At 39.4% G+C, this 19,801-nt stretch overlaps 1 protein-coding gene across 2 annotated transcripts in view; it reads right to left on the reverse strand.

Moving 5' to 3' along the window:
* furinb (furin (paired basic amino acid cleaving enzyme) b) overlaps positions 1-18,000 on the reverse strand; it is a 106,271-nt gene extending 88,271 nt beyond the window's left edge. For both annotated transcript variants that reach the window (XM_053642297.1, XM_053642296.1), the window contains exon 1: positions 17,274-18,000. The gene's annotated coding sequence lies outside the window, so the exon portion shown is untranslated. The remainder of the gene's footprint in view (positions 1-17,273) is intronic.
* Between the last annotated feature and the right edge of the window lie 1,801 nt (positions 18,001-19,801).

Raw genomic sequence — 19,801 nt, forward strand, 5'->3', positions numbered from 1 at the left:
TTTGCGATAGAATTGCTCCCACTCCCACCTCCGACGCGTCGACCTCCACGACAAACGGCTTGGAGGGATCCGGGTGTCTGAGAATGGGAGCCGTGGTGAAAGCCCGCTTAAGTCTCTCCAGAGCCTCCTGGGCAACTGGGGTCCACAGCAGTCGCCTGGGCTTACCTCTCAGGAGCGACGTCAGGGGTTGCGCTACTTTACTGAAGTCTCTAATGAATCTTCTGTAAAAATTTGCAAAGCCAAGGAAACGCTGCAACTCCCTGACGGTTCGCGGAGTGGGCCACTCCACGACCGCCTGAATCTTACGCTGGTCCATGGCAACTCCCCTTGGGCTAATGACATACCTCAGGAAAGAGATTGTGTGCTGGTGGAATTCGCACTTCTCGGCCTTTACGTACAGCTGGTACTGCAGGAGGCGTTGCAGGACATGTTCCTCCAGGGAGGTTGAATAAATCAGGATGTCGTCAATGTAGGCGATGACATACCTTCCTAGCATGTCCCTCAGAGCTTCGTTGATCAGGTTCTGGAACACGGAGGGGGCGTTATCAAGCCCATACGGCATGACCAGGTACTCATAATGTCCAGAGGTGGTGCTGAAGGCCGTTTTCCACTCGTCCCCCTCCCTAATACGAATTAAGTTATAAGCGCTGCGGAGGTCCAGCTTAGTGAAGAGGGTGGCGGACCGTAACTGTTCCAAGGCTGAGGGGACGAGAGGCGGCGGATATCGGTACTTAACGGTCACTTGGTTGAGGGCCCGATAATCAATGCATGGTCGGAGGCCCCCTCCTTTCTTCTCCACAAAGAAGAACCCGGCAGATGCAGGGGATGTGGACGGTCGGATGTACCCCTGCCGGAGAGCCTCCTAAATGTACTCCTCCATGGCCTGCTGCTCCGCTTGGGAGAGCGGGTAAACACGGCCCCGAGGTAGGCTGGCCCCAGGGAGGAGGTCAGTGGCACAGTCGTAGGGCCTATGAGGTGGGAGACAACTGGCCCTCTCTTTGCTGAACACCTCATGGAGGTCATGGTACTCGGGGGGGATTTTAACTGGGGCAGGCGACAGGGGACTCTCCACAGTTGTGGTGGCCAAAGGGACCATGGTGCCCCTCAAACAATTCTGCAAGCAATACGGGGACCATTGGGTGAGTTGCTTGTCAGTCCAGGAAATTTGGGGGTTGTGCAGTTCCAGCCAGGGGAGTCCGAGTATAACGGGGTGTCTGGTGGAGACCGTGAGGTAAAGGACCAGAGTTTCATGGTGAAGGGCGCTAACTTGAAGGCAGACAGGGTGTGTGCTGTGAGATATTACGCCTCCCCCTATAGGCGACCCATCAATGGATTGGAGCTCACGAGGACGAAGGAGGGGACGTATGGAAAGGCTGAGCTCCTGCGCCGTCTTCTCATCTATGAAGTTCTCCGCTGCTCCGGAGTCGATGAGTGCTGAAAGAACAAAAGAACGGCCTGAATGTTCTATCACGACAGGTACAGAAAATACGTGAGATGTACAAGACTGGTTAGGACTCACCCGGGCATGACAAGGTGGGTTGTCAGTGCGCCTCCTGTTCCCTCGGCGCCTCCTGTGCGGGCATTGGTGGACGGCATGGGTGTCCTCACCGCAGTAGAAGCACCGGAACTCGTTGCATCTTCTCTCCCTCTCCTCCTTGCGGGACCGTGCCCTTCCGAGCTGCATGGGTTCGCTTGCTGTGCCTGGCTCAGCTGGCAGTAAACCGTGCGGTATGGAACGGTTGGTACGGCGCAGACGATCCAGCCTTATGGTCAGATCCACGAGGTCATCAAAAGATCAAGGCCACTCTGGATCGAGGCCACGGCAGAACGTGGTCTTAAGGGCTGGTTCGTTCCAGCCACTTCGGGCAGCGATAGTGCGAAACTCTAGCGCGTACTCTCTTGCAGTAGAGAGAGCCCTGTTTGAGTTGCATGAGCTCATCACCAGTCTCCCAGCCATCAGGAGAATGGTCAAAGGCGCGCTGGAACCGGGCAAGGAAGTCATCTAACGAGGGTCTGACACCACCTCCTTGCTCCCACTCAGCCGTGGCCCACGCCAAGACCGTTCCGGAGAGTAATTCCATAAAATGGGTCAACTTACGGACCTCAGGCATCTCTGGGTGACTCTCGAAGAACAGCGCACATTGTAAGATGAAGCCCTTGCATCGCTCCGGCTCCCCAGCGTATCTCTCTGGTGTGGGCAGAGGCGGGTTGTGCGCCGGCGGCGCAGGAGTGTGAACAGCCGGCGCTGGAATGTGCGCAGCTGGTGTCGGCTGAACATGCGCTGGGGCGGTCGGCGGTGGTGACGCGAGGGCCGGGGGCGTGGCATTGGTGGATGCGGAAACGCTCAGTCGCAAGACTTCGGCACGCAACGCGGATATCTCCTCCTGGTACACTGCTAGCGCGCGGTTTTGTTCCAGGATGACACGTTCCCAATCCGAGGTGACCACTGCCTCCATAGTACGGCGAAGTAATCTGTTACGAAGCATAGACGGAGACAAGCGCGGGCGAGCGGAGAGATGACGTGAGGAAGAATCCCGAACGAGAATCGAGTCGGGACCGAACAGGTAAGCTGTGTATCAGGGACGTAGGCAAAAGCGTAGTGAGAGACGAGCATGAAGTCGAGCACCAGGGAAAACACTTCTAATGAGATCGGCTTGGTAAACAAACAGAGACGAGGCTGCTGAGAGGTTACTTCGCAAGCGGCTAATGCTAGGGAGGCCCTTATATAACCTCAGGTTTTTGCAGGTGTTCATGATTAGAACTCTGGCGAACTCGAGCGTGGGTATAACTGGGAAGTGTAGTCCTCCTCCGCCACGTCCCTGGGCGTCACTACACTCTGTGAGCTGCCGCGCCGATTTCGCCGTGTCGTAACAAGTATATACAGTGATATATGTATTCTTAATTTAACTACTTTTAATTTAACATGCATGTAAATTCAATTTATGGTTCTCTTTTAAGGAACTGCAAAGGGAAGGCATAACATAAGAACCTAAACATATAAAGTCCATTATTGAAACACAAACATTACTTGACAAGTAACAATATACTACAGCAAAACAGTCAAAATAAATAATGCAGAGTTCTGTACTGATGTGCTAAATACCTATGAGACAACTATCAAAAGTTACAACTTGTATTATTATAAATTTATCTATCTCATAAATATAACTTGTCCCATGACAAAACATAGACTGCTTTCATAGACTGAAGCATTCAACTGAGAATAATCATTAAAATATAGCAATTAATTGTTAACAAGCTGCTTTTTAAGCTTGGATAAAAGGATAGTCAAGGCTGCCTCTCTCTGTATTAATGTTTTTTTGTGGCTTTTTGGCTTTCACGTGGAAGCTACATTTAACTGTCAGCTGCAGAGAGCAGAACACTGTGTGCAGAAGGTAATCATGTGTATGATAGCAGTACCTGTTACTGAACTGTCAAAGAACAGAAATGCTTCAGATGACCTATTTGCAAATGGTTTACTCATAACTGAGCATTATAAGACACTGTGAGTTTAGATCAGTGCATTTCAAATAAAGCCCTACTGAATGTTTTTATTTTTGTTTTTAAATTATATAAAAGTGGGACTTAAGCAAGATACAAGAAAATAATCCTGTTAGTGCATTTTGTAAGCATACCAAGTGGCTGAGGAATGTGTTAGTCATTGCTCAAGTCATCTCTGCCATACCCCTAACTTTCATGACACCTATGGTAGTGGACTGGTGCCAATTATGACTAAACAGTGAGTCTTTTTGCATTGACACAATGACATGCAGCAGCTTTATGCTCAGTAGTGGTTCTTAAAGTGCTCTGATCATACAGTTTGTGCGCAAAAGTAACAGCACAAAGCAAGAGATCTGCAATGGTGTATATAATTTGGTTGCTGGAGCTGAAATGGAGTTTCACATTTAACTGTGGCATCAGTATAACGCTATCATTTGGAGCATGATTATCTGCATGACTATTTGGTACATTTGGTTATTGGTGTTGTGTAGCCTATGGGTTTGTTTTTGGATATGTTGTTGACTATTGGTTGTAACATTGCAAATTCAGAGAGCTTGGCACAATTGTGTTTTGTGTAGAACTACTAAAATTGCCCTACATAGCACCATCATAATCTAATCTAACACTATTCACAACTGCAACTTCCTAAAATCTGTGTGCACCAACTGACTGTTTAATATCAGTATGAGGGGGAGGTTTAGAAGTCATTGCTTTTCTTATGACTTTATTTATATGAAAGCTTGTTTAATTTCTCACACAAACTCAAAACGATGAAATCAGGACCAGATCCATATTACATGTCCCTTATTTCTTAATGGCAACATGATTTAACTTTCTATATGTATGTACTGACAATGATTTCTAGTTCAGCTCTGGATGTTCTCTGTTACATCTCTCTCTCTCTGTCAAACACTGTTGGGACTGGGATGTCGTCATTTTTTCTCAATGTGTAACGAGTACAGAGAGCAAAGGACAGACTGACAGTGACACTGGTGCAGTGCGTCTTCTGGTGAGGGTGAGAACAGTAATTATCCTTGCTTAATAACTTCATGTCAGACACCACCACACAAAACCTTAATGACCTACACTCACTTCGCCAGGGTAAGACCTGTGGAGCATGGTGACTGGAGCCATACAGGCTAGCGCTCAGCGAAATGAGGGTATAATATTCATACTGTGATCAATTGTCACGATAAGATTTTCTGAGATATTGTGGAGGTCATGTTGTTTTTTAACTTAAAAAAATAATTATTGCAAAGTAACTGCAGCTTAATGTTTAAAATTGTAAAATGCTCATTTCCCTCTTTGTTATGGTAACTATTATTTAGCTCTTTTTAAATAAAAAAAATGTAATATAAAAATTTAATTTGTTATGAATTTTTTTTTCTGAAAATAAAAAATATATTACTATTTAGAACAGTTTTGAAATGTAACCACACTGTATTGCTGGCAGTTGTGAGTAAACCTATATACCATGATACATATCGTGTATCGCTGAAATGCCTTTGAGAATTGTTATATGATATTTTGGTCATACAACCCACCCCTAATATTTAATTTGTACAGTATTATAGCTCAGTATAATATTGCACAGTATCCTAATACCTGTAGTCGAACTACACACAAAAAAGGGGGGAGGGGGGGTGGTTAAAAAGCAAATAAAATTTTTAAATATGCATGACAATTTGCAGAATACATGAACAAAATGTAGTGTAAAAAGTAGTCTGTGAATTGCCCACCCAATATACCAAACCCTAACCCAAGAGAGAGAGAGAGAGAGAGAGAGAGAGACACAACTGGGATGTCCCGAAAGAGACATGGCATCTCTTTGTAATGCTTGGAAGAGCTCACTGTTCAAGTGTGGACAGCAGCTAGCTGCTAGTGAAGGTTTTATTGTTGTTAGTTGCAAGTTATATATTTATAAGTTAATATTTACGTGATATTAAAAAAAAAAAATTAAACCCAGTAGGTTTCTCATTAGAAAACATCAAAGACAATTGTCACTTACTAAAAAAGTGAAAATCTACCCAGATTTTTTGACAGTGTATAGTGGATAGTGCTTCTGAGTGACTTTATCTGCACCCAGTCAATGTGCCTTATTCATCAACGTTGCAAAAAATTAGCACAGATTTAAGCACATGAAAAAAAAAGAAATAACCTGCTTCTGATTCATGAGATCGGCAAATCAAATCAAGTGGTTATTGAATGCAATTGATAAATCAGCTTCAGCTGTGTAGACACGAGCTCCTGCCCACTAGCTCTTTATTTATGTCATATGAACACGACAAACTACAATTTTACCTCCAACCCATAAATACCATAATTTATGCAAGCATTAAAAGAGCCAATAAAAGAGAAGCTTTCTGCAAGCATTTCACAGTTAAGCTGAGTTAGAGGTGATTATGTGTCTGAGTACACTAAATGAACTGCTAAAAGCCACAAAAAATGGCAACAAAAAAAATGAACACTTAAAACCATAAAAGTTTTTAAAAGAATTTCAACAGAGGAGGCCCTGTATGTAGAGAGTTTGCATGTTCTCCCCGTGCTGCCGGGGTTTCCTCTGGGTACTCCGGTTTCTTCCCCCAGTCCAAAGACATGCATGATAGACTTGGCATGTCCAAAGTGTCCATAGTGTATAATTGTGTGTGTGTGTGTGTGATTGTGCCCTGCGATGGATTGGCACTCTGTCCAGGGTGTACCCTGTCTTGTGCTCCATGGTATCTGGGATAATCTCCAGGGTATCCGCAACCCTGTAGGATAAGCAGTATAGAAAATGGATGGATGGAACAACAGAGGATCCAAGAGGATTGCTTTTGCAATCCTGTTTTTACTTAAATGAATGTTATCATGAAGCCTCATATAGACAGTTCAAAATGTGCCTTGTTTTCCAGCTTCACCTGCACAGATAGTTCCGTGAACCCTGAAGTGGGATTTAATTTAAGCTTTATTTATAAATATAGGTGAGTATGGATATAAGTTTCCATCCTGAACCCCAGTTGTTGCAACTCCAAGGTGTCGGAAAGTCACACAGTACCAAGCCTTGTAAAAAGTCTCCAACTGTTCTGACTGAGGAGGCGCTGGAAGAAATATGTTTGAATGAATAGAACAGAACATGACTAAAATCAACAAATCTTTATTTCAAATGAAAAGCTAAAATAAATTAAACACTGAAAAACAGATTACCAAAAGAAATGAAATCAGGTCTGGCATGTTATAGTGTTGATATGAAATCATGGAATAAGCTCAAAAATGTGTGATGATAGTTCAGTGTTTTTGTATAGCTCAGCTATGTGCTCTTCTATCTGAGGCTACGCATCCTCAGGTCCTCATCCTAATGCAGTGCCATGATGTACCTTGTACACGAATGTGCCTATTACTCAACTGAGCTAATAAAGATCCATGTCTGTGTGTCTGATTCACATTTGAAAATTAAGCTGACACTAAGCTGACATTATTCAAACTGCATTAACTACACTTTAGTACAAGGTTTAGTACAAGGTTATTATTATCAGTGTTATTGATATTCATTTTACTACCTACTCCACTTGCTATAAATATTGACCATATTGATGTCAATTTTGATTATCTGAAAAATCAAGCATTTTGCACGTTGTTAAACCATTAATGTTCAAATTCACATGCACTCCAACCAGTGATTGATGAAACTGATGAGTAAGGAAACTGTCTATTGCATTTGAGCACTTTCAAATGCACTTAAATAATTAATGTCAATTGTTCATTAAATTAAATGATAGGCACAGAAAGACCTTTGGGACATTTGTTTAAATTCTAGTGAGCAGACATGTCTTTTTGAGTAATATGGTCACAATGATGTGTTCATTTGAGGGTCTCACCTTGTTCATATTTTACTCATTGTTACAACTGCATTTTACAGACAGTTTTCTTTTTACATGCACTATGTTTTCCCTTTGTGAAATAGATTTTAGATTGATATAGATTGATATACATCCTCCTCTTCACAATCAAGGTGTGTTTTGGCAAAATTCAGACAAGCCATAATTTTCTTCTGGGTTTGCAGTAGTTTTCACCTTGCTACTCTTCAATGGATGCCATTTTTGCCCAGTGTTTTTCTGATAGTGGAGTCATGAATAGTGACCTTTATTGATGTCAGAGAGGCCTGTAGGTCCTTTGAGGTTGTTCTTGGCTCTTTTGTGACTTCCTGGATGAGTAGTTGCTTGGAGGAATTTTGGAAGGTTGCTTCTGGGAAGGATTAGTACTAGGGCTGCAACTAACGATTATTTTCATAATCGATTAATTGGCCGATTGTTTTATTTTCTTCAATTAGTTGATTAAATGGATGAATTCTTGTATTTAAAATATTAATTTATAAGATTTTTAGTTTATTCAAAATAAACAGTTTTACAAATATAAACTTCAGACTAAAACTTTACATTAACACATATATATATATATATATAGTTTTAATGTAAAGCTTTATATAAATTAGTTTATATATAAAATTAAACTACGATCCTAAATTAATAATTAATAATAAAATCTCACTTTCACCGCACCTTACAGTTGGCTACTCACTGCCTTTAGGCATATTGTTTTATTTATGTTTACTTTGATCGTAGAGTTTTAATTAGACATTACAGATCTTACTTGTGCTCCCACTGTTTATCACCACGTCTACATTGTGAGGGAGGAGCAACATGGCCTCATTATAAATAGATCATTCCAGTTATGTTAACAACAGCGGGTACACTGCAAGCACAAATACAGCATATAACGACAATAAATTTGAATTAAACTACACCTTTTAAGCTACTCAAACAAATTCCCCCAACCCCTTGAAAACAGTGGAGGATTTTGGATATAAACATAAGCTTGTGCATCAGTAAATAACACAAAATCTTCTATATTACTGCTCAATTCAAATGAAAGAAGGAATCCGATTTTAGAGGTAATTCATTTTAATGTTGTAAAGCAGTTTAAATATTTGAGAGTACAGATTTTGCCAAGACTGGAAAACATTGTTGATGCTAACTATGAACCTTTAATGATGGAAATTAATGAGTCAGTTGATAGATGGAGGCCACTACCAGTATCTATAATTGGGAGAATTAATATTTTTAAAATGAATATAGTACCCAAACTACTTTATTTACTTCAAAATACTTGCATACCACCACACCATTTGTGCGATTATAGTGTAGAGAACTCAAATATAGTGTATAAACCAAATAAACTAAAATATAGTATAGAGAACAAAACTATAATGACTGGTCATTTCCATTTTTACATTCTCTCACGCTCTATTTTTCACCACTGATTGGGTGGAGGCTCTTCATTTTCATCCAGTTCCGTCCCTGACATCCCTGACACAACACTGATTGTGAATTACTATTACAGGGTTGTCAGTGAAACTCATAGCAGCTCAGGAAAATCATATTATAAAGTATTTTTTTCCTCTCCTGCCTCTGTAATCATGTTTTTCCCACAAAAGAAACTGTCTGACTGTGGTCAAAAACTACCACTTTTAAATGGCAATAAAACAGTGATTATAAATGCTGTTTGTTTCATTTTTCCTCTTGCACTGTTCATGATACTGCTGTTTTAGTGCAATACAATACAAAGGAACCTCAAATGTTCAGCTTTTGCCAAGTGTAATCAGACGCACACTTACACACGCACACGTTTTCTTCAATGACCAAGCATTATTCATGTATTAGAAAGTTGTAATATGTATGTGGTAGGTTTTTATTCTACCTGTAAGAGCTGACTCATATTGGTGGCCAGTAAAATGACAACAAAAATAAAAGTCTACCAGCATTTGATGCATTTATATTATGAAGGTGATTTCTTACCATCATTAAGCTTGCCAGCTGTCGCCTCAACAAAATTTTTCCTGAAAATCACAAATTTACAGGCAACATTATAAAAAAAATACACTGCCATATTTTTTGTGTGTACGGCTTTTGAAGTGACAGCTGCTATTATGTGCTTTGATTAAGGTGAGAAGAAGAGGGTCACTAAAGCGAAATCCCAGGGCAGAACTGTAACAGGGTACATAATAATGAAAATTATGATGCCGTAATTCAGTCTCTTGAATACATGCTGTAACTGGAGATGGACAACAACACATGCTGCCAGAGCTGCATGAGTTGCAGAGTTGATGCTGGAAATGATAAAGGGCTGTCTGTAAATTTTAAAGGAATGGTCAAAAATGCTGAAGTTTCAACCCGTTAATGGAGATTAGTATCATTAGTGCTAGATCGTTAGTGGCCATTTTCTTTCATATAATGTTCGCAACATTAGCATTTCTGACTGAGCCATTGTTTTGTCATAAACTTGTTTTAGTTTACGTTAAATTCATGCTATATTTCCACCTTGTGCCCAGTGTTCCCGGGATAAACTCCGGATCTACTGTGACCCTGAGCAGAATAAGGCACCTACTGAAGATGAATGAAAGTATGAACTGACAATGAAGGATGCATTGCCTAGAGGTGTGCAGGCATTTCAATACAGTAGCAAACAAAAACTTTCAAAAACTGGTTTTCATGACCTTGACCTTTGACATGATTTACAGCTGGCATTACAATATCATCAATCATATACTGGGGTTGGCGTGTTAACACTTAATACACATTTCCATCTAAAGACATATTTCCACATGGATATCTTGCGCAGTCCTACAGTGTCCAGAAAAGATGTACTGTACCAGTACAATTTTGTTCTGTAAATGAATCTTATTCATAATATGCTCGTATTAAACATATAATACTGTCTAACCCACTGTATGATGTACTATAATTATCAAAATCCCACTATCTTGTCTAACATAGAAGAGCATGCATTCCCTTCAAAGCTTGGTTCCCCTTAAGGTTTATTCTATGGAGTTTTCCTTCTCTGATAATTTTAAAAATCAGGGGTCCTGAGCTAGATCTGAATTTCTGTACAGCTGCTTTATGTCAAAGTCTATTATTAAAAGTGCTTGAATTAATTACATGTTTTCCTCAAAGGAATAATGGTGGCAGTTAAGGCCTAATTGCACCTTAATTGCGTTCCTCTAAAGTACAAACAACATACCTTTGAGTGTGCCATTTTGGTGACCAGCATTTGTACCTTAAAATCCTAGTTTTGTACCTTTTTCTTATGAGAGTGTAAATGCACTTAAGTCTCAGAACCATTTTTGACAGTTAACATTAACTGCATGCTGAACACACTTAAAATTATGTTAATGCAGTAAATGGACCAGAGCTAACTAATAACGTTCCCATCCACATATGAGCACTGTAGGGTTTTTTTTTTGGTAGGTGTTGAGACAAAAATTGGCCATAATGCCTTTAACATGGCTCACTTATTAGTGTTACATTTCTACTAAGGGTGATCATTATGTTTTGTCCTCAAGTGTTTTCTGAATGCACTCTAGGAAAGAGCTGGGCTTTTATCTAGTGTTATCCCTTTACTCTATGTTTCACAAACAAAAATTCACGCAACAAAACCACTTACCATCAGACACCCATCACATTTAGTTCACAGAAGGAACAATGACACCCTTAAACGTGGTGTTACAATATAAGTTTTTTTTAAACATTAAGAAAACAGAAAAATTTATGAAGAAACATGCTTCGACAAATCTGTGAGTGTGTGTGTGGCAGCACTGCTTTTATATCTTGGTGGGGGTAAAATGTCCCCAAAAGTATTGGAATAATAAAATAAAAAAACTCCTCATGGGGACCAGCCAAAGTCAGGTGTTACAAAACAAACAAACAAAAATCAACAAACATAAAAAGGTTCCTTTTTGGTTTACTGGGGTAAAGGTTAGGATTACACAGAAAGAAAAAAAGAAAAATGGCAGCTGCTGGTCCAAGGAATGTAAATCAAGTTTAAATTAAACAATTTGTTTAAACAATTGTGTTGAAAACAATTAGAAAAAAAATTATATTTCAAATTTACATATCTCATGTAATGTAAATGAATGAAATACAGTTGTGCTGTTTTTGCATGGCACCTTGGTCAACAGATGGCGCTAAATTTGCAGTGCCATTTTGTGTGAATCAAGTCTCAGAAAAATTGCTGTGCAAGCGGGGACACCTGCAAAGTTTTATTACACATTAATATTGTCGCAGTCAGTAGGTTAAAATATTTAATTGCGGATAATCTCATGGTTTTTTTTTGTATTTTGTTGATGTTGCAGTGTTCTGCATGTGTTTTTCACATTATTCTTAGTTACGTTGGTGGGGTTTTTTTTCTCACTCTTATGTGATATTTTATACTTGTTGAACTTTGATTAATAATTAAATTCCCCCATATAAAGACAGCAAATGACTTTAGTTTTATTAATTACTAGTTAAGAAGAATTTCTCCATTTACTGATATATGGGATTGTTGTGTGTAAAGTGGTTTTAAAAGTTTTAGTAACTATCAGTTGTAATAACTGCATTAAGTAATGGCAGTGAGAATTTTTACTTAATATCAAATGTTAACTCTCCAACTTTGGAAATAAAAAGAGTTGAAATTTGAATAAGATGCCGTCTTGCTAACTAATTGGTTACCAGTTAGCTTGCTGGTTAGGTCAGTCTTCATAATTTTACAAAATTTTAGTAGTTGGCAGTCTGAGAATTTTTTTTTATTATTATTCGTGTAGCTGAATCACATCTTTTTATATATTTTTCTAACAGAGTTTTGGAGTCCTGCCTTACATGTGGCTGTGCAGAGATTGTGGATATTCACAGACATCCAGATCAAAGATTTTAAAGCACTTCAGTTTGGTACATGGACACTATGGCCGCAGACACGCATATCCATGTGCATGTTCTTACTGTCCATGCACTTTTGAAACTTTTGTCCATGCTCATTTAAAACATGTGTATGGCATGTTCAAATCACACAAGAGTCTAAAACATAGTCAGTGTTCAACGACAGATTTTAATGAGGGAATAGTGAAAACAGACAGTTCACAAGTGTTAAGAGGGATATCTGATTACACTCTTTCAAATGAAGAAACAAACACCTATGTTTGAGGAGTATTCCAATAGTATTGATAGAGGAGAGGTTTCAGAGAACTTTCCAAAGTTGGTAGAGCTTAAATTTGCTTCCTTGCTATTAAAGCTGGAGAATCACTACAATGTACCAGCCACAACTTTCAATGAGGAGTATTCCAATAGTATTGATAGAGGAGAGGTTCCAGAGAACTTGCCAAAGTTGGTAGAGCTTAAATTTGCTTCCTTGCTATTAAAGCTGGAGAATCACTATAATGTACCAGCCACAACTTTCAATGAGTTGTTGGAGGACTTGCATTATTTACTGAGTGATGCTTCTTTCCCTTTGTCGTACAGAAATATTGTAGACACCTTACAAAAGCACAGGATTTAAACTAATGAGTTGCTAGTCAAAGATCTTGCTACGCCTTTAAGTACAACAAATCTTTTACTCACTGCTACAAAGAATGGTGGTCTGCTAGGCTCTGCATTTAAATGTAAACAATATTACAGGGAAAATTTTAAAGTTGTAGACCCTGTAGAGTATGCTTTTGAGGACAAGGGAAATAGAACTTTGAATACGTTCCAATACTGGAGTCTTTACAGAATTTACTTTGTCAAAATGACCTGCTTGACAGAGTGGTTGAAAGTCACACTTCTCAACAGTTAAGAAGAGATGGCCATCAGTACAGGTCAATTCAGGATGGTCAATATTTTAAAGCAAATTGTTTCTTCTCAGAGGAGTTGAGGATATCTGTGTGCTTATATGTCGATGACTTTGAAATGTGCAACCATCTCGGGACATCAAGAAGAAAATACAAGTTATGTGCAATCTACTGGATTTTGAGTAATGTACCATCAATGTTTCAGTCAACATTGTCTTCAATATATCTTGCACTTTTATGCAAGACAGAAGATGTGAAGATATACGGATTTGACAAAGTTTTGCAACCTCTTTTGCATCATCTCAAAACTTTGGAACAACACGGTGTATATGTCCACCAGCTGAGAACATTCCGTAAAGGAACAGTACAATGTGTTATGGCTGATAATTTTGCTGCACATTGTAGAAAATAATTGTGAAAGGTTAAATCTCCCAAATGGTATACCAGACTCGTTGAACGACCTTAAAAGAGAAATCCAAACACAGCTTAGAGTCTTTGAAGATTTTCGAACTTCAATTCAAAGATCCTGATTTTAATGATTTTGTCAACTCAATTCAATTTCAAACATACAAGACAAAGCTACACTCAAGTTGCCTTCATCTACATGCATTCTTTCTACTTCATCTGTACCAGAAATAAATGAGGCAGTTTCATCGAGTGACAGACATAATCTCATCCCCACAGTCATGTGGACTCTCGACTTCAGAATCTGTGTCCTACGTTAGAAGTCAGGGATGGCCTAAAAGTTGCCCAATACCACAGTTTAGTTTTGATGCAGAGATGCAACTACAAAAAGCTCAACTTGCTTTTCAGACTGATGCCACTGTCCTGAGCCCCAATGCCCAGCTCAAGTCTGACATTTGGGATGCTTTAGCTTCAGAAATAATTAAGTACAAGGCATACCCTTCAAGTGCAGACCTTGATGATGTAGCTGCTGCTTTGGTACAGAAGCACCCGTACCCCAAGGAAAAAGGTTCAGTGAATGGCTACTATGGCTGAAAAAATTGTTTAAAATACAAGATAGCAAACTACAGAACAAAAATGAGGAGCGGAAAGGATCTGTGGGAAGTCCTAACCAAGTTAAGAAACCTAAAGCTGAGGTAAATTACTGTCCACATTACCCATTGGGTGAAACAAAAGATACCCTTGAAAGGCAAAGGATTGCACTATTGTCTGAGGTGACTAAAAGAAACTACAAGCAGGTTATGAAATCTTTGATGGACAGCACATTTGAACACAGGAGGCATGAGGTGGTCAAAGATTTGCTATTCATCCTGGAATTAAAGAACAGATGGCCAGCACGCTTTACTGAGCAAGAGGCAAGTCCTTGTGATGTAATGTCAGCTGTGATGAATTACTTGGATGGTTGTTATATGTAAATCCGAATTATGTCCTGAAGTCCTTCAGATGTAATTCAGGGTTATGTTCATCTGTAACAATTTAGCATTTAATCTGTGCATAAGTGCTGGCAAAGAAATACTCTATTGGTATATGATAATATTGTAAGGATTGTCACAAATTTATCAGCAACCAACCTGATTTGTCATTTTTTAATTTTAATAGGTATCTGCAGAGTTCAGTAGAATTGCATTAATCAATTTGGTGTCCAAATTCATTGGTCAGCTTGATCATTTCTCGAACCAGCTCCTCAGAATTTTCAAAAAGAAAGGAGGAACAGGGGCACAGAAGATCACAAGCATCCTGTTAGTTATGGATCACGTATGTTCTGCTGAATTCATGGTCATTTTTAATCTGACAATAATTCACAATGGAGTAAAGGAATAGTTCACACAAAAATGAAAATTAGTTACTCACCCTCATGTTGAAACACCATATGTCTATTTTTTCTGTACGAAAAATGTGAATTTTGGCCAGTTTCTCCTGCTTGTTTCTATTCATAAAATGCCAGTCAATGGCAAGTTCATATTCTGAAGCGTCAAAAACACACAAAAGCATCAAACAATTCCATGTGACTCCTGCTGGACAATCCAAATGATCTGAAGGCATACAAATTGGTTTGGAGGGAAAATCAGAAGTGTAACCCCTTTTATAAAAAAATAAAAATCAATAAAAACCACACACCATCCGCCACTGCTCTCTTGTGTGTACAAGAATGTTGACTCGCGGCAAAGTGTCCCAAATGATTCAGTCTGATTTGGTGAACCGATTCATCTGGTTCAATAAAAATAACCAGTTCAAAAGAATGATTTGTTCACCATTCTCAAGAAACAGCAAAATACTGATTGTTTCTTACCAAATCCATTTGTACACCTTCAGAACAGATTATACAGCAGGAGTTACATGGAAATGATTGATGCTGCTTTGCTGTGCTTTTGAAGCTTTAGAAGAGGAACTCACTATTGAATGGCATTATATGAACAGTAACGAGCAGGACAATCTTGCCAAAATTCACAATTTATGTTCAGAGAGAAAAAGACGTGTAGTTTGAACAATGTGCTGGTGAATGAACAATGACTGAGTTATCATTTTTGCTTGAAGTGTCCCTTCAAGTGTCCCCCGGTTTGTATGCTCTGAAATGTTAATATGCATTTGATTCATACTTTTTTCTCAGAACATAAAATGGTGCTGTTGTGACAAGGCCACAACTGCTCAGTGGTATAAATTTAAGTCGCTCTGCCAAATGCCGTAAATGCAAAACAAACTCCCCCTTTCACCAATGAGTTGTTGTTAGTTGTTTCTTTTTGTATTTAACTTTTTTAGGATGTTTCACATGCTGAAGCCCTAACCTCCATGTGCAACAACACTTGTGGTCATACATGAAGGGGCAGAGGTTACAGATCTTTATGAAGATGTTGGCATTATTGAAGGTGTCCAGATACTTGAAACCTGAACAATGTGACAAGTGCATGTGCTATGATGCTTGGTCTCATATATGCATTAAACTGCTAAAAAGATCTGAGATACACTTTTGAAGTATTTTAAAAGATTTTTATGGCGCTAGAGGTAAACAAGCTCTCACATTAGGCCCAGGTCATGAAAAATAAACTCCTTTTGTAAACTCTGTAACCTGATGTTGGGACCAAAAGGCAGGGTTTTCTGCATTTTCAATGATGTTCCAGTGTTGGCTGTGTTACAGTACATATGTTTGAATATTGAACACATTACATTCCTTTCAATATTGTTGGTGTTTTGAACAACTGCTGCTTTTTTCCCCATTTAAAGGAGGCACTTTAAATGTGACCCCCACCCCAAATCTTAAGGATTTTATTAAACTATTTGCCTTGAACGCATGTTGAACCTACTAATACATGTCATACACTGCAAAAAATGTCATCTTAGCAAGTGAAAATATCTTGAATATAGTCAAATGTATCTCATATTTCTTATTATAAAGATAGATTCAACTATATACAAGGTATTTCCACTTGTTAAGATGTTTTTTTTTTTGCAGTGTACACTGAATGCAATTGTTCAGTATTCATTGTTCATATTTGTTGAATAAATGCTCATCAATGAAACTGGATTATTTGTTTTGCTTAAAGGTAAAAAAAATATTAATTTTAGGATAATTGAACTTAATTAAACAAAATTAAGACAGTTAACCTGACTCAACTAAGCGGCACTGTATTAACCATATGAAATTAACTTAGGTTTATTGAAATAAATAATGTTAATTAAATGTGAATTAACCCAGTTACATGGAACCTATGGACACAACAAAGTTAATAAAATCCAACATTTAATTTTTATTTGAGTGTAGATTTAGGTTTAGGCATGTCATTAATTAGATGCATTAATAATTATGTCAAGGGAAGGTCCTCACAAGGAAAGTAAGACAAGTGTGTGTGTGTGTGTGTGTGTGTGTGTGTGTTTATATCTTGGTGAAGGCCAAATATCCTCAAAAGGATAGGAAGAAAAAAAAACTGTTTTCCTCAAGGGGACAAGTCAAAGTCAGGTGTTACAAAAGAACAAACAAAAAAGGTTTCCTTTTGTTTTACAGGGGTTAAGGTTAGATTTATGTATAGGCATGTCATTAATTAGCTGCATTAATAATTATGTAAAGGGCAGGTCTTCACAAGGAAAATAAGACAAACGTGGGTGTGTGTGTGTGTGTGTGTGTGTGTGTTAGACTGACAGTTTAAAACAACACATACACAGGGAGTGTTAAGAGTTAATAAAAAGCTAGCTACAAACTCACCCTTTGCGTCTTCAAAACGAGTTAAAAACATGTCCGCGTCCAATTTCCTTTGTTTAAAGAAAAAAAAATGAAGCCACTGAGAAAGTCAGTGAGTTGTGCTAACACCCAGTGAAGCGTGTATACTATATGTCTCTGGTGTAAGAACAATGTCGTTATCGGAACAACAATATAACAAAGTATCCCGAGGCGTTTTCAGCAGCTCACACTGACTAACTTATTTTTAAATACCAACGGTCACACCTTCCCTGGCACGCGCGGCAATACATTACTCACTGGCGCGTGTCCACGCGCCTCAACAAAACACTGCTCCTCCTACAGAAGCGGCCGGCATAATCAAGCTGTCAGTCCGTTATTCACGGCGGAAAATTCCGATCTCAGAGTCATATTTCTCCTATTCCATGACTACGCTGGTCCGCCGGAAGATTCTCTCTGTGACACGTCAGATCGAAACGCGCATCTGAAACGGAACCGGGAAACCTCCACGCGCGTGCGTTACGAGCCCGAACTCAGCATCGCGTTCCAAAAGATCCAGCAGCCTGGAGAGCAAACTTTCACTACTGCTTTATTCCTTCTAATCCTCTGCAGCCGTTCCTTTCTGTGGACTCACGGCATGGCGTGCCCCTAACGCAAATTCATTTTCAAAACTGTATCAAGACTGTTCACGTTACAGACGACACCGTGCACGTTAACAGTGCAGGATCAGCAACGAATCCACACTCCATTCTTTGTCACTAGACCTGGCCTACAAATCCCAGGAAATACGTCATGGCGCGAGTGTGAATGTAATCTGCTACCTCTTAGCGCCATCTACCGGCAGATGACAGAAGGCAGCTCGACCCAACCTAAGAGTTAATACCACCAGTCGAAACTGTGGACGATTTTTTTTTTTTTTTTTTTTGCGACTGAAAAATAGTCATTTATGTGTTATTCTGCACAGAAAGCTAATTTAGAATTTAATCTATACGGTTATTTATTTATTTATTTACTTTTTTATGTGGGTGGTGTATTTGGTCACATTACAAGAGCCGTGACAATAAAGATTTCTATAAAGCTCTAATAAGAAGTGAAACATTAATATACTCCACTATATTTGCTACATGTAATCGTTAAAGGGTCTGTTGCTGATGTCTAAATAAGTCTGTATTTACTACCACATTTTGACTGTATTCTTCCAGGACACGTGAAAATGTGAACTGCTATCACAATGTCTTTTGATATCCATAACTGTCCATAATAACTTAATACAATATTAACTTACATATAGCAAAAAGTAATAGACAATATGAAAACAAACGAGCAACACAGTTGTCTCACGGCTACAATGTCGCACAGAGCTCAGGTTACTGTCTGTGTTAGTTTCTGTATTCTTATGTTCTCCCTCCTCTGTTCCTCTCCAGTTTCCTCCCACATCCCCCAAACAGGCTGATAGGTAGACTCTAAATTATCACTAATTGTGAATGTATGTGTGTGTGTGTGTGTGTGTGTGTGTGTGTGTGTGTGTGTGTGTGTGCATGGTGCCCTGTGATTGACTGGTGTCCCATCCAGGGTGTATTCTCATCTCACACTCACTGATGCTGGGATAGTTGCAAGATCCACAGCACCTAATGAAAGATGATTGATAGACATTTTGACAGACACTGCTGAGAGGATTACTGGTGCTCCTGTGCCCTCCCTCCAGGAACTGTACTCTTCCAGAATGAGGAAATGGGCAGGAAAAATCAGTTCAGACCATTCACCCTGGCCACAAACCCTTTGAACTGCTGCCCACTGGCTGGCACTACAGACCACTGAGCACCAGAACATCCAGATAGAAGAGCAGCTTTTTCCCCACAGGCTCCTTCACGAACATTTAACTGCCACTTAGTGCAATTGTTCCACTGTGGATATAATCTTATGTGCAACTGTAAATTCACTCCTATTTATTCTATTATCATATACACCTACTTTCTGCACATTGCACTACCCCTTGCAAAGCTGTACATAGCATCTGTTCCATGTCTATAATGTCTTAGGTTTTACTGTGTCTTCTATATGTTTTTTTTATTCTTCTTATTTGTTTTGGTGTCATATTTGTGTATATACTGGAAGTGTCACTTACCAAGTCAAATTCGTCGTGTGTGTGAGCACACTTAGCAATAAAACTCTTTCTTCTTCTTTTGTTATTGAGGAGGCTGAAAAATGACAGTTTCCTTTTTTCCAAAACACATAATGAGTAATGTAATGTAATAAGTCTTTATTGGTCACAGCACAGTGAAATTCTTTTCTTCGCATACCCCAGCATGCCAGGAAGTTGGGGTCAGAGTGCAGGGTCAGCCATGATATGGCACCCCTGGAGCAGAGAGGGTTAAGGGCCTTGCTCAAGGGCCCAACAGTGGCAGCTTGGCAGTGCTGGGGCTTGAACCTGAAACCTTCTTATCAGTAACCAAGAGCCTTAACTGCCAAGCCACCACTGCCCGCAAAAGCTAAAATAGATGTTTAGCTAATTTATGATTAATATTGAATGGCTTATAAGGGGCATGGTGGCTTAG

The sequence above is a fragment of the Ictalurus furcatus genome, chromosome 14 (assembly GCF_023375685.1).
Source record: "Ictalurus furcatus strain D&B chromosome 14, Billie_1.0, whole genome shotgun sequence".
In the NCBI taxonomy this organism is placed as follows: Eukaryota; Metazoa; Chordata; class Actinopteri; order Siluriformes; family Ictaluridae; genus Ictalurus; species Ictalurus furcatus.